The 12,252-nt window shown below is 36.4% G+C and overlaps 1 long non-coding RNA gene across 1 annotated transcript; it reads left to right on the forward strand.

Annotated features, from left to right (window-relative positions):
* The first annotated feature begins 482 nt into the window (after positions 1-482).
* On the forward strand, positions 483-1,630 carry LOC124205775. The gene is made up of 3 exons (XR_006879467.1): positions 483-698; positions 773-986; positions 1,060-1,630. It is a non-coding gene; the product is annotated as an uncharacterized LOC124205775 (long non-coding RNA).
* The last annotated feature ends 10,622 nt before the right edge of the window (positions 1,631-12,252 follow it).

Consider the following 12,252-nt stretch of genomic DNA (forward strand, 5'->3'; position numbering starts at 1 on the left):
TCAGCCTTGCCTGGATCAGATGTCAAGAGAGAGAGAGAGAGAAGTGGGGCTAAGCAGTAGCACACTTTAAAGTTCCAGAACTAGTAGTCAAGGCCCAGAATGTATCGGATGTCTGGTGCTGCCATCTAGAAATGGTTGACGGCATTTTTGCCTATTTTTCACATATCTTCGCTCATTCATACGGTAATCCTTGATTATTCAAAGATTTACTGGGTCAAAGAAGGATTTTCTATTTACTGTTTCTCCCATACCATGATATTCCGACCCAGCTAGCACATCGTTGGCTGGGATCATAGCCTACTATATTTAAGGAAGCCGAAAGGATTGGGTGTTTTCTTGAAGCCAAATCGGCTTCCCTTCCTCTTTTTAGGCTCCACTCAAGTAATGCCACGGGAGCTTGTTTATCGTCTAGTGGCGATAGTTAAAAACTTAGTTTGTAATTTTTCTATCGATGTAAATGCTCTCGGGGAAGGTATGGAAGGTGTTATTGTTGCTCACCTGACGTTTATTTCGTCGTTTATTTTTGTTTGTGTGGAGAGTTTTTCTTGGTGATGATTATGGTTGCCTACTGGATAAGTTAAAAGTATTTGGCCATACGTGTATTTGAAGTGTTGACTGCTGTTAAAGTTCTTCACGTCGTGCAAATTCAATCACTTCTCTAAATTTTTCAACAAATGTCCGAGTGATACGTGCATTGGGTAACATAGTTTAAATTGATTTAGTATTTCTGATGCCTTCATTCACTTATATTACAACTGTTTTTCTCTTCTAGATGAAGTTATATGAATCAACATAGAAAGTGAAATTCACTGAATGCTATGTCGAGACAAATGGAGTCTTGCAATTGCTGGTTGTTAAGTTGTCAGTGAAATTGAACATGTTCGTGGGCTCTACAGTTTTTCTGATTTCCAGAATTAAAGTTTCAAATTATCAGCAGTTTGATTTTTTCCAGTGTCGAGAACTTATTTATATTTACATACAACCAGGTAGTCAACCTAATTTCCATTAACATTTTCTGATTTTAATGTTAAAACTTATTGCTTCATTTGTCCAACACAGGGAGTATGCGATAAGAATGGCTATGTTGCTGTCTTCACATTATCACCCCCTTTGCCACCAACAAATTAATTTAGCACATTCAATCGACTCTTTAAAAGTAGATGAAGCAAATGAAGTGTGACTCAAGTCGAGAACAAGCTGAAATATCTCTTCTGACCTAAGAAGCCAGCTTATGACACATGGCTTAAGATGACTTATTAGCAATTAATAATCGATAACACAAATTTAGCAGCAGTTTACTGACTTAACTAACAAACTCAGTCAGAGTCTACCATTTCAAATGAATGCTATTTCTGGAGGCGTTTCACAATATATTTATCTCACTTTGTCATGTGATGGTATTTGTATATGACAAATAGTTTAAGCCTAGTGAAGAATTTACTCTATGAACACTTTACATATATTGATCCATTTACATATTATGTTTTTTTTTCTTTTATTAGAAAGCTGTACTTCTGCTTATGCGAGCAATTAGTCAATTGTAAAGAGACCATTCAACCAGGAAAACGAGACCAAACTGCAGAAAAAAAAATTAATTGGTAATAGCGGCGTAGAAGAGGAGTCATGTTGGCAGCGGACTGTGAGAATGAAGATGTCATTTCCAAATTGATGGGTGATTCAAATTGATTCAAATTGAGTGATTGCGAAATAATACACCATTTACATCCAATATGTTGTGGCTTCTTACTGTCATGGAGGATGAAATGAAATATTTAAAAAAACAGCAAAACTAACAGGGTAAATCATTTGTTCAGGAAAAATTTCTGTATTTCCGTAATAAAGGTTTTCCTTTTTTGAATGCTATTTTAGGTTTTTCCATTGCTGATATGTAATTAGCATAATTGCTTATTGCAGGAGCAAGAAATTTGTCTAAAACGCAATCGACTAATTTCCCGTTATTGAATGGGAATGTCAGAAAAATGGCCTTCCCCACAAGACATCGTATCACATTTCAGGAGGTGTGGCTTGATAAATTCAACCAGTTCTTTCGCGATGTGCGTTGCTCCGTGTATCAATGGAACAACTTTTAGCAGGAATTTTTCGATGGTGACGAGCCGGGAAACAAAACGCCAACTTGGGTAAAACAAACCTCCTCTATCTAATATGAATGAGATTTAGAATGTAGTCTAAGAGCAAAAGGTAAAAATAAGTATTACCCGTTTCGAAAACCAGTTTCAAGAAATCACTCTTCTGTTGACTATCTTCATTGATTGTTTCCAGTTTTTCAATGCAAATTAGGCATACCTGTCGTTCGTATAGACATCTTATTATAAATCCACCAACTCTTGCGACAGCTGCAGTTCCCGTTCCTTTGAACAGGTAAACTCGTAAACAAAGTGAGGTATTGCAAATTTAGATGTACAGTATCGTCCAAAAAAATCCGAACGCACCCCTTTTTCAAAAGCCCAGTTTAATGTAGATTCTTTGTTTTTAACTTTCAAGACTTCATATTATGTGTAGAATTAATTGTTTTACAAAGTTCATTTATTAGAATTAAGAAAAAAATGCAGAAATATTTTTTTTTAATAAAGAAAGAGACCATGGTGTTCGGATTTTTTTGGACGATACTGTAAGTAAGGATTATTTTGGTGGTCTCACCTGGGACTTTAGTTAGTTCATTAAGAATGGCTAGTGTAGAATTCTCCAGTTGTTTGAGAACAGTTATAGTTCGTACGTTTTTAGGTGATTTTCCACTCGTAGGTTCCTTAGTAAATTTGCCGTTGTCTCCTCGTCTTTTTTTATTGGGACATTGCTATGGATTGAACTGTGACAAATATTCGTGCGAAGAATCTTGTTGATTGCGAAAGTGGCAGAAGCGACGTCGCATTTATTGTTCCCCTCTCCCATTGAACGAATAGCGCCAAACATTCTTTCAATGTTGTAAGTGGAAAATTTTCTGGTCGAAACGAATTGCAAGTTACGTTCCAATAACAAATAGCGGACGCATGCTGCGGTTGATGCGCAAGTAAAAATCAGTGCCTCATGGGTATCTTTACTCAGAAACCAAGGCCCAGGTAGCACACAGACTCTGTTTCAGGTCTGTTACAGATCTGTTTTTGAGAGTCTGTAAATTGTTTGGAGTGGCACACTTTTACAGACTGTCATACAGTTCTGTGACAGATCCGTAAAACGGGATCACGATTTACAGACCAAAAACATATTTTCAAGAAAAAAAAAAGGTTTGCCTCCCTCTGGAATCGAACCATTAACCCCTGAGTTCTCAACCCAGTACGCTAACCACCACATCATAACTCGATATTGATATCCAGATATAATTCATGATGATCTATATTTCACAGTTGTACACTTGTTCATTTAACAAACAGTCTGACATTTCTCTCTCACGAAACTGATTGCTACATATGACTACCACTGGTCTCTTCCGATAGTAACAAGACCAAGATTGGCCCCACGCCAATTACAAGTCTTTATTATACCTATTTATGTATAATAATACTTCTCCGTCCGGTGGATAAACAACTATTGTTGTTGTTCGAGTAGGCCTACTGAACTAAACTCATAGCCATTAGCTGCATTGACTATTAGAGTGTAACTTCTTACTGAATGGTATTGCAGTGATATTACACATATAAGAAACGTTTAATTCAGTTTTCTATTGGGATCCCAACATGTACCATACTTGGGATACAGACACAGATACGATGATTACTGACTTATAGGTGTTACAAGGGAAATAAAGACCCGTACATACCTGGGGCACAAACACAGAACAGATAATCACTGAACTAAGTTTTACATAGAAAATACAGACCTGTACCATACCTGGGGTACAAACACAGAACAGATAATCATTGAACTCAGTTTTACATAGAAAATACAGACCTGTACCATACCTGGGGTAAAGACTCAGAACAGATGATTACTGACTTATGTCTTACAAGGGAAATACAGACCCGTACCAGACCTGGAGTACAGACACAAAACAGAAACATATTGTACTCGGTAATACAGAGTAAAAACAGACAAGTGACAAACATGGGAAACAGAGCTAAATCAGAAATAATTTTCTCAAGTAAAAAACAGATCTGTAACAGGTCTGTAGTACAGTTAAAAACCAGATTTATGTATTACAGAAAGATAACAGATCTGTTCCAGATCTGTGAAACAAACTTTTACCAAATCCTGTAAAACAGAGCAATTCCAGACAAATTTCCTGTAAAACAGAGATGTAACAAGCCTGATACGGACCTGTTTCACAAGTATGTGAAACAGATCGGTTACATGAGTCTGTAACAGCTCTGTGTGCTAACTGGGAGGGTATTCTTTGTTTTCGTTGTGTGTTCCTTCCATTTTTTGAAGTAATTGGGAAGAGTTTCTTCAAGATACTTCAATCGCGGATCATTAGCTTTTGTGCAATGCTTTTTTATAGCTAATCGCTTGCGGATATATTGCGTCGTATTACTCACATCGTGAATTTGAAAAAAACGTGCTTCATGAATGTGATCGTAGCGTTAACATTTGCTTCATTTGTAAAACCCTCCGCTCCGTATTTCTTGAACATTTCAAATGTTGCTATAAGTTCGTCACTGAACACATCATGAGCAAGTCTAACTTTCATTCTGTCCAATGTGTTTGGGTTTGTGTGCTCGTCAGTAAGATTGCGATAGGGACGGAAGAAGGGAATTTTTTTTTGAATTTCTTGAACTCTTCTTACCAATTTAAAAGAAACAGGTTGACCACATATGTCAAATATCCGATCTGCCTGCAAATTGCGTATGTTTTTCAATGTATGTGTGTAGTCGAAACTGAAAAATAACAATTGATCCTCATCGAAAGGGTGTTGAATGAATGGGAAGAGATTGCCATTAGGGCTCCACATTCGAAACATCTTTTCGTTGGTAGAGGCGTTGTCACCAACAATCCTTGCAACATTAAATCTGTATTTTTCCACACCTTCAAGAACAAATTCGGTTAGATTAAAAAGATCCTTAGCTGTTAGTTGCCGTACAAAAAAGTAAGCTACAGGACATTTGCAAGCCGTCGAAAGTCCAGGTATGTGAAAGGCCAATAGACGGTTGGCTAGAATAGGTTTTCCATCTTGAATTACCAGTACACCACCATAGTTAACTTTTCTGACCATTCTGTCCCATTGCCTGATTTTCTTCATTTTTGGATCTAGTGACATTTAATCAACTTCTATACTGACATCTTTTTCCTGTTCGCTCAGGTTGATGGCCAACGATTTAAGTCTTTTATCGGTAAGTGGAGTAAAGCCGACATCTTCAGTAGATTTGCCTATGTAGCTCTTTAAAGTGGAGACACTCGGGAGAATCATAAGTTTACTCCGGTGGATGTACTTGTATGTCCCTGGGGATCTAGCATGAAGAATAAAGCAAGATGCTACAACCTCAGGTTCCCAGCTGAATTTTTTTTCATCATATTTTCCGCCTGTTGAAATGTGGGTAATTAAGATTTCATAACACAAAAGAAACATTTGTTTTGCATATCAAAAACCTAATTTATTAGTAAGATCGTCATCAGTTCCTTATCGGCGCGTCGGTCATGCAATTTTGACACCATTAACGTCTTTTTAATCTAGATCTGTCATGTCCTTTTTATACTGTTTGAGATTTCCATTGCTTTCCAATAATTTTACTTGGAATCTTCTTGTTTGTTGCTGTAGAAACCTTACTTTTTCACAAAGCGATTCTACGTAATGCGCACCTGTGTTAGTTAAACGATAGTCATATTTAAAATGTTCCTTATCGTTTACAAGCTTTCTTTTCTTAGATGCTGCTACGTATGACTCGGCTGGACAGTAATTCGAACTGGATGGACTTTATTTTGCAACCACCGGAATCGGTTTAGGCGGTGGGGAAAACGTTGCCAGCGGAAGAGCCGGTATTGGTGAAGGAGGTAGCAAAAGCGTTGCCGGCAGAAGATCCGGAATCGGCGGAAGAGCCAGAATCGGCGAAGGATCAAACAGGCCATTTGCGGCGACGGAACGGACGGTGCCACCAACAGTCTGTCACGAAGTTTCCCTGTGGCAAGTTCTTCTTTCATTATTTGCCTCATGTTTATCATATCGTTCTGCTTAAAGTTGAATGCGACTCCTTTTGAAATACAGTAAGCATATTGACAGACGAAAACGCCACAGTCATATGAATTATTCTGCCTTGGAATATTTTTCATTATTTCAATTTGCCATTCGTTGTAACGGGTATTGGTTATTTTTGAAAATAAATTGGCAATAAATTTGAGAATTTCTCCCCCTTCTCCGCCGAGAATGTCGTAAAATCGAAGGGCTTTCTCCTTGCATGACAGAGAAACTAGAGTCCAGTGAACATCGTTTTGGTTTATGGGAATCAATATGTAGTCTACCACCGAAAGGTTCAGTTTTTGAACAGTTTTCTTTATCACTTCCTAGTTTCTATTATCTTGTGCCCTTAGCAAAGATGGAGAAAAAAAACAGCTAAGACTCTTTACTTTCGGTAGAGTTGATTCAACAACAGTGGACTCCACGAGTAATGTCAGGTAATCATCTATTACCTAATTTGAAAAAAAAATTTAGTCACCTAGTATGTAAGCTTTTAAAAAATGTTCTTCTTTACTCACACTATCATTTAACCAGTGTGTTCCCTCCAACGTTTGAAGTTTCGTATTACGGTCAGTTGAAACTACTGGATAACTCAATTTGACAGACGGTCCAATATTTGATGCCCGTAACTGCACCTGATTAATTTTTTATAAATAAGTACCTACTCCCTGAAAGAATACTGTTTGACAAGTTAATTTTTCTTTCGTTTTTTTACCTCGCTATTTTCTTGTGTTGTGCATGGAATTGCACATTTATAATTCAAACGTCTAGTCCCGGTGAATCAAGTTATGTAGTAGCTTTCTTTAAAATGTTCACCGCACACGCAAGAAGCATCCCCTATAGCCTTTAGCTCTGTTTTAAAGCCAAAACTTGTCGGCCCATTTCTTACGCATCACTTGATCTGAAGGTAAATGATGAAACATTACTCTTTTTTCTTTTCCAACTTTCCCCCTGGAATTCCCACAGTCTTTAATTATACTCGATACCCCTATTTCGTATTGATACGTACCTTTTTTCTTGAAATGTTAAAAACTTGGAAAATGGCTCCGTATACGTTGCGCTAATGTAATACCTGACAATGCAATTGCTCCAGGCAAAACAAAAGGCACGTTCATAAATTGTTTCGTGATTTTATTCCGCAATCACAACCCCCCCCCCCCATTTCTCCACCAATAACAAACATTTATTCAAAAAACAACGAATAATGATGTTTTTTTAAAAGTTATCGTATTCTCGACTTTTAAAAGTATCGTTTTCTCGACTCCTAGATGGCTCCCATGGCTTTACTTGGGAGGGGCCTAAATAGAGGAAGGGTGAGCGAAATCGGCTTCAACTTTCAACACGGTGGGGATGCCAATCCTTTCGGCTTCCTTGAATATAGTAGGCTATGCTGGGACGTGACTCACTGACCATAACGCTATTTGGCCAACATGTCGCTACCATCCGTTTCGCTGCTGAGTGTCATTACCAGTTCTCTACGTTTTCACTGCATCAATTTTCAAACAAGTTACCAACAAAAGTTAATTTCTTTTTGGAACTGTTTGCTAGGAAATTTTGTTCCACTCGATATATGAAGAAAAACAAATCCTAAACATAATTTCAATGGAAATTCATTTATTTAACTTCTATTGGTACTTGTCTTCCATCAGTAAAGAAAAAATAGGAAAATATATGCTGGTTTCTTCCGCCTCTTCGAAAAAATCATCTAATGGCTAGGATAATCTAATTTACAGGATCATCTAATTGCCATGACATAAGAATCGCATATGCTTTGCATTTTACATTTTAAATTGGGCAGCTTATTAGGGGACTGATTAGATTAGTATTTACACCGTTTGCATCAAAAGGAGGTTCTTAAAGTGGTTCTGGCTCAAGAAAACGGAAACCAACCATTTCTACATCATCCCCAACGTGCATGACATTTTGAATGTATACAATTGTTCTATCGTTGTTGAAGACACAGTTGTTGTGGGCTCTAGTAGTTAATCACCAGGAATCAAGTTCAGAAGTTATATACTGTTTTGTTTCGAAACGAACATCGTTACCATCAGGTTAAAGGGCCACGACAATGGGGATGAGACAACATTCAAAAAGGAAATAGCTGAAGTTTTGACAGGGCCGAATCGCAGTACATCATCCGGAAGTTGGACGAGTTCATGAACATCATAAACAACAAAATCAGGACCATAAATTTTAAGGCTTTCAGATACAAAGTGGTGAAGTAATTGCTTACTGTAATTGTTGTAACGAAGACATAATTTTACCGATACCAAAATTTCCGTTGCCAGATGATTAAGGCAAGGAAAATGATTATATAATGAAGTGGGAAAGACATCTTTAAAAATTACAGCGCCGTAGTAAAGTAAGAACTGTCTATAATCGTTGGCTCTTTAACCTTGGAAGGTCGACCAGAGAGCGTGGCTGCCTAACGAATTCGCTTGGAACTGAGTTTCGCATCGCAATTACCCTGCTAGAAATTTCTTCCAGAGTTTCTTTGCTGATGAAATGGACAGATGTTGATGGTTTCACCCAGGTTTTGAGAAGCTTCCGCATTACTCTCAGACAGACAAGGTGTTGGTAGCCAATTGGGAAATCACGAATAATATGGACTGAAAGGTCTTCTAATACGGACAGTCTAACGTGATGATCTAGTTGTTCGCATTCTTCAGCATCAAGAATTAAGTATATGATTTGAATCCAAAGTAAAAGACCACGATGAATGCCATTACTCTCCAAACTGGAGGCTTCTTCCACAAAAATTCTCAAGAATTCGTTTGCACTTCCAGGCTTCTGATGCCCATGGTTTAATTCCAAAAGGGAAATGAGTTTTTCTCCTTCTAACAGAAACAGAATTGGATGAAAATGGCTTAAGCTGCTTTTACTCAGCGGCGATCCATCCGTGTTCACGTGCCCTCTCACGACGGAAGGAATCTTGTTGAGAAAAAGTCGCCCAAGTTAATGTTGAATTCCTCTTTTTGAACCCTTTTTACTCCACATCTTGATTAGTTGGCTTCGCTTCTGCATTTAGCATGTCATCGATGTCGTTCCAATCCTCTATGCAATCTCAAGTATATGGCTTCGTCGCCAGATATTTCACTTTAATCTGTGGTACATTGACAGGTGGTGTCATGTGGTACATCAGAATCGGACTATAGGAAAGATTTTGAATTTGGGGTAAGTCGTCAAAATTGAGTGATTTTGCAGACTATTGGATTAAATCTGTTGAATGGATCGAAGTTTCAGACATCTCGTCAATATTCAATGAAAGCGGCGCGTCCTCATTTTCATCTCTTTTATCATCGGCATCTTCGTATGCGCTCTTTAAGAAACCTCCCCAAACCAGCTGAACGCCTGTGCGTTCAACTTTTCCACCTGCTATCTTCTTTTTGGTGGTTCAGCCATTATTTCCTAAAAAATTAAATGTTAAGCATCAATCCGTACTTCAAAAAATATCAATGTTGAAAAGAAATAGATAACAAATATAGGATAGCCGATGTGATTACAGACGGCAGATGCAGGAGCAGATGAAAGGGTGAAGCCTCTAGATTAATAGTAATTAACTAGATGTCCAGGTCAAACAGGTACGATCAACTAAAAACTAAACTCTAAATTACATTTTGAGTAAATTAAATTTCACAACAATATTTCGCTAACCTGTTGATTAGTGCGTCCTGAAGAACTTCACTTCATAGAGGTCTTGTTTACCTGGGCAGATTGCGCCAGTTTAAGGTAAAATAATTCTTACCTGAGAATATGACACAAATTAAAATATAACGGATATACATGAATGCAAAACTTACGCTTCCCTTTAACTTACCTTGGGTAATTGGTGGTGATGGTTATTATTCAATTTGAAACATTCAACTGGCACATAGCTATTTTAGTCCTTAACATATTCGTACATTTCTCAAAAACTATTTCGTTGCACAAATAAATGGAACAATTTACTGAAGGAATTCATTTTTGTTGTTTGCTATGGAAAAATGTTTTACGATTAAATATATTTAAATATTGCTTAAATATAAATATTTCTTTTGCCATATCAAACTGTATGATTGACTTAGATCAAAACAGAAAAAGGGAACATGAAAGACTTTGTCATTTTGTGTTCTCCGTATTGGTCGTCTGCTGAAGGTCGTTTACGTAGAGGATAGTAGAGGTAGAGGAATAGAAAATCGGTAAGAACCTTGACTGGGATACTCTAGTCATTTCTGGGAAGGACAGTTTCAACTTTTCTAAAAAGTAAGTTTCCAATTTCATTTTATTAACGAATAAAATTTAAAATATGTTTTCTTTAGATGGAAATTGCAAATATTTATCAAGAATTTAAGTAATTTTAGAAACAGACAATGATTTTGCTCACATGATGAAATGTTTGGAATTTGTTAACGAATGCATAAAAACGAATTTAATAATGAATTAGGACGACGACGGAGTCAACTGGTACGCCTACTATATTACAACCTGCCGTGCAGAAAACTTTCATCAAATACCTAACCCAAATGAATTGGGAATTAGAGTTCATGACTACTACTATTGTAAAACTATTAATAATTTTTTTATATGCTAACTTTTTGTAAATTATCGTTGATTGAAATGCTCGAATTAATTGAATTTAAACTTTGTGCAAGATAATTATCATTGTATTCCATATTCAAATGTATTACCGTTGTCAACATCTATTTTTGTTTATTCTTAAGGAATTGGTATATTGAAATCCTTAGAAATTAATTGTTGAATAGGCAGTGATCGCTCTTAATTATAACCTTCTGGGAAGGTTACATTCACATCTCCATTAGTTTGCTTCAAACTAATTATTTTAAAGAAAACGTTTTTCTACATGAAACATAACATTTTTATAATGTTTATATTTGTCAATTGCAGTAGCTCCACTAAAAACTCGTTATACTATATAATAGTTACCCGGGGACTATACTGAACTGTTACTCCGTCATTTTCAAAGTAACGGACGTGCAAACAAATTAAGTAACCAGTATCCCACGTTACAGTACAACCAACCGGACCGTCGGGTTGACGGTCTACACAAGAATGACCTTTTTTGAAATATGTTTAACACAAGTAATTGATGACAATAAAACTGGATTTATCCGTTTGTTGGACAATTTCTGATAGTGGATAAAAACTTTTGGAATCCGCAACTAAAGTTGCAATTACTAAATTTTTAATTTAATATCAGGTAAAATTACAGCATCGTAATCACCCGAGAAAGACTTAATGTCTTTCTCTAATTGATCACATTGAGAGCTAAGTTCTCCGATCAATTCAGTTTCTTCTTCATTCTTCTTTTGTAGTATGGACAGAGTTTCTTGCAACTCTAGATTCGATACAAATTGGCGTTTAGCTGTCTTGACAGTAGAATAACGACTAGTTAATCGAAAGATATATGAAGCTTGTATTGAGATTGAACTAGTGTTATAAAATTCTAAATATATCAATTACGTATCGATTAAAAGTGTATAATCTGACAATAAAATAGTTAAATTATATATTAAATCTACCAGTTAATTGCCAATCTGATTAACGGAAGGTTATCATCAAAATGGGTGTGAAGGCTAAATTAGATATATTGCTAACACAAGTAAAGAGCGAGAATGAATTATTACAACAAGTTACAGTTGTTGGAACAAAGGGAGGAAATTGTTCAAAAGTTGAAGTCAATAATACAAAAATACAATACTATTGTTATTCCAAAGGTTTCAGTTAGACAATCCATGTATGAGACTTCTGTTCAACCAATGATCCTTATTACTGGGCAATCTAGATTGGACGTAATTTAAACACATTCTTAAGTATGATATCGATTTGAATTGTAAAGAATAGTCCAAGAACATTGGGAAATTACCTGTGAAACTGTTATGTTAGATACAGTACTTGTGGAATACAAACGAGAAGAAAACTTGAATCCAGACTATTCTACGGATGTCTGAAATGCTAAAGTATGATTTTAAAAAATGTCTACAACCGCTATTTGGTAGTGGAAATATGGATCTAGATGAAAATTTCCAGCCTTTTGGAGCATATTTAGGAATTGTTGACTGATAAGACATTTGACTTAAAAAAAAAGATTTCAATAGTGAACTTGTCATTCCAAATATGGGTCGTCATATACACGT

Source organism: Daphnia pulex, chromosome 10, assembly GCF_021134715.1.
Source record: "Daphnia pulex isolate KAP4 chromosome 10, ASM2113471v1".
Taxonomy (NCBI): domain Eukaryota; kingdom Metazoa; phylum Arthropoda; class Branchiopoda; order Diplostraca; family Daphniidae; genus Daphnia; species Daphnia pulex.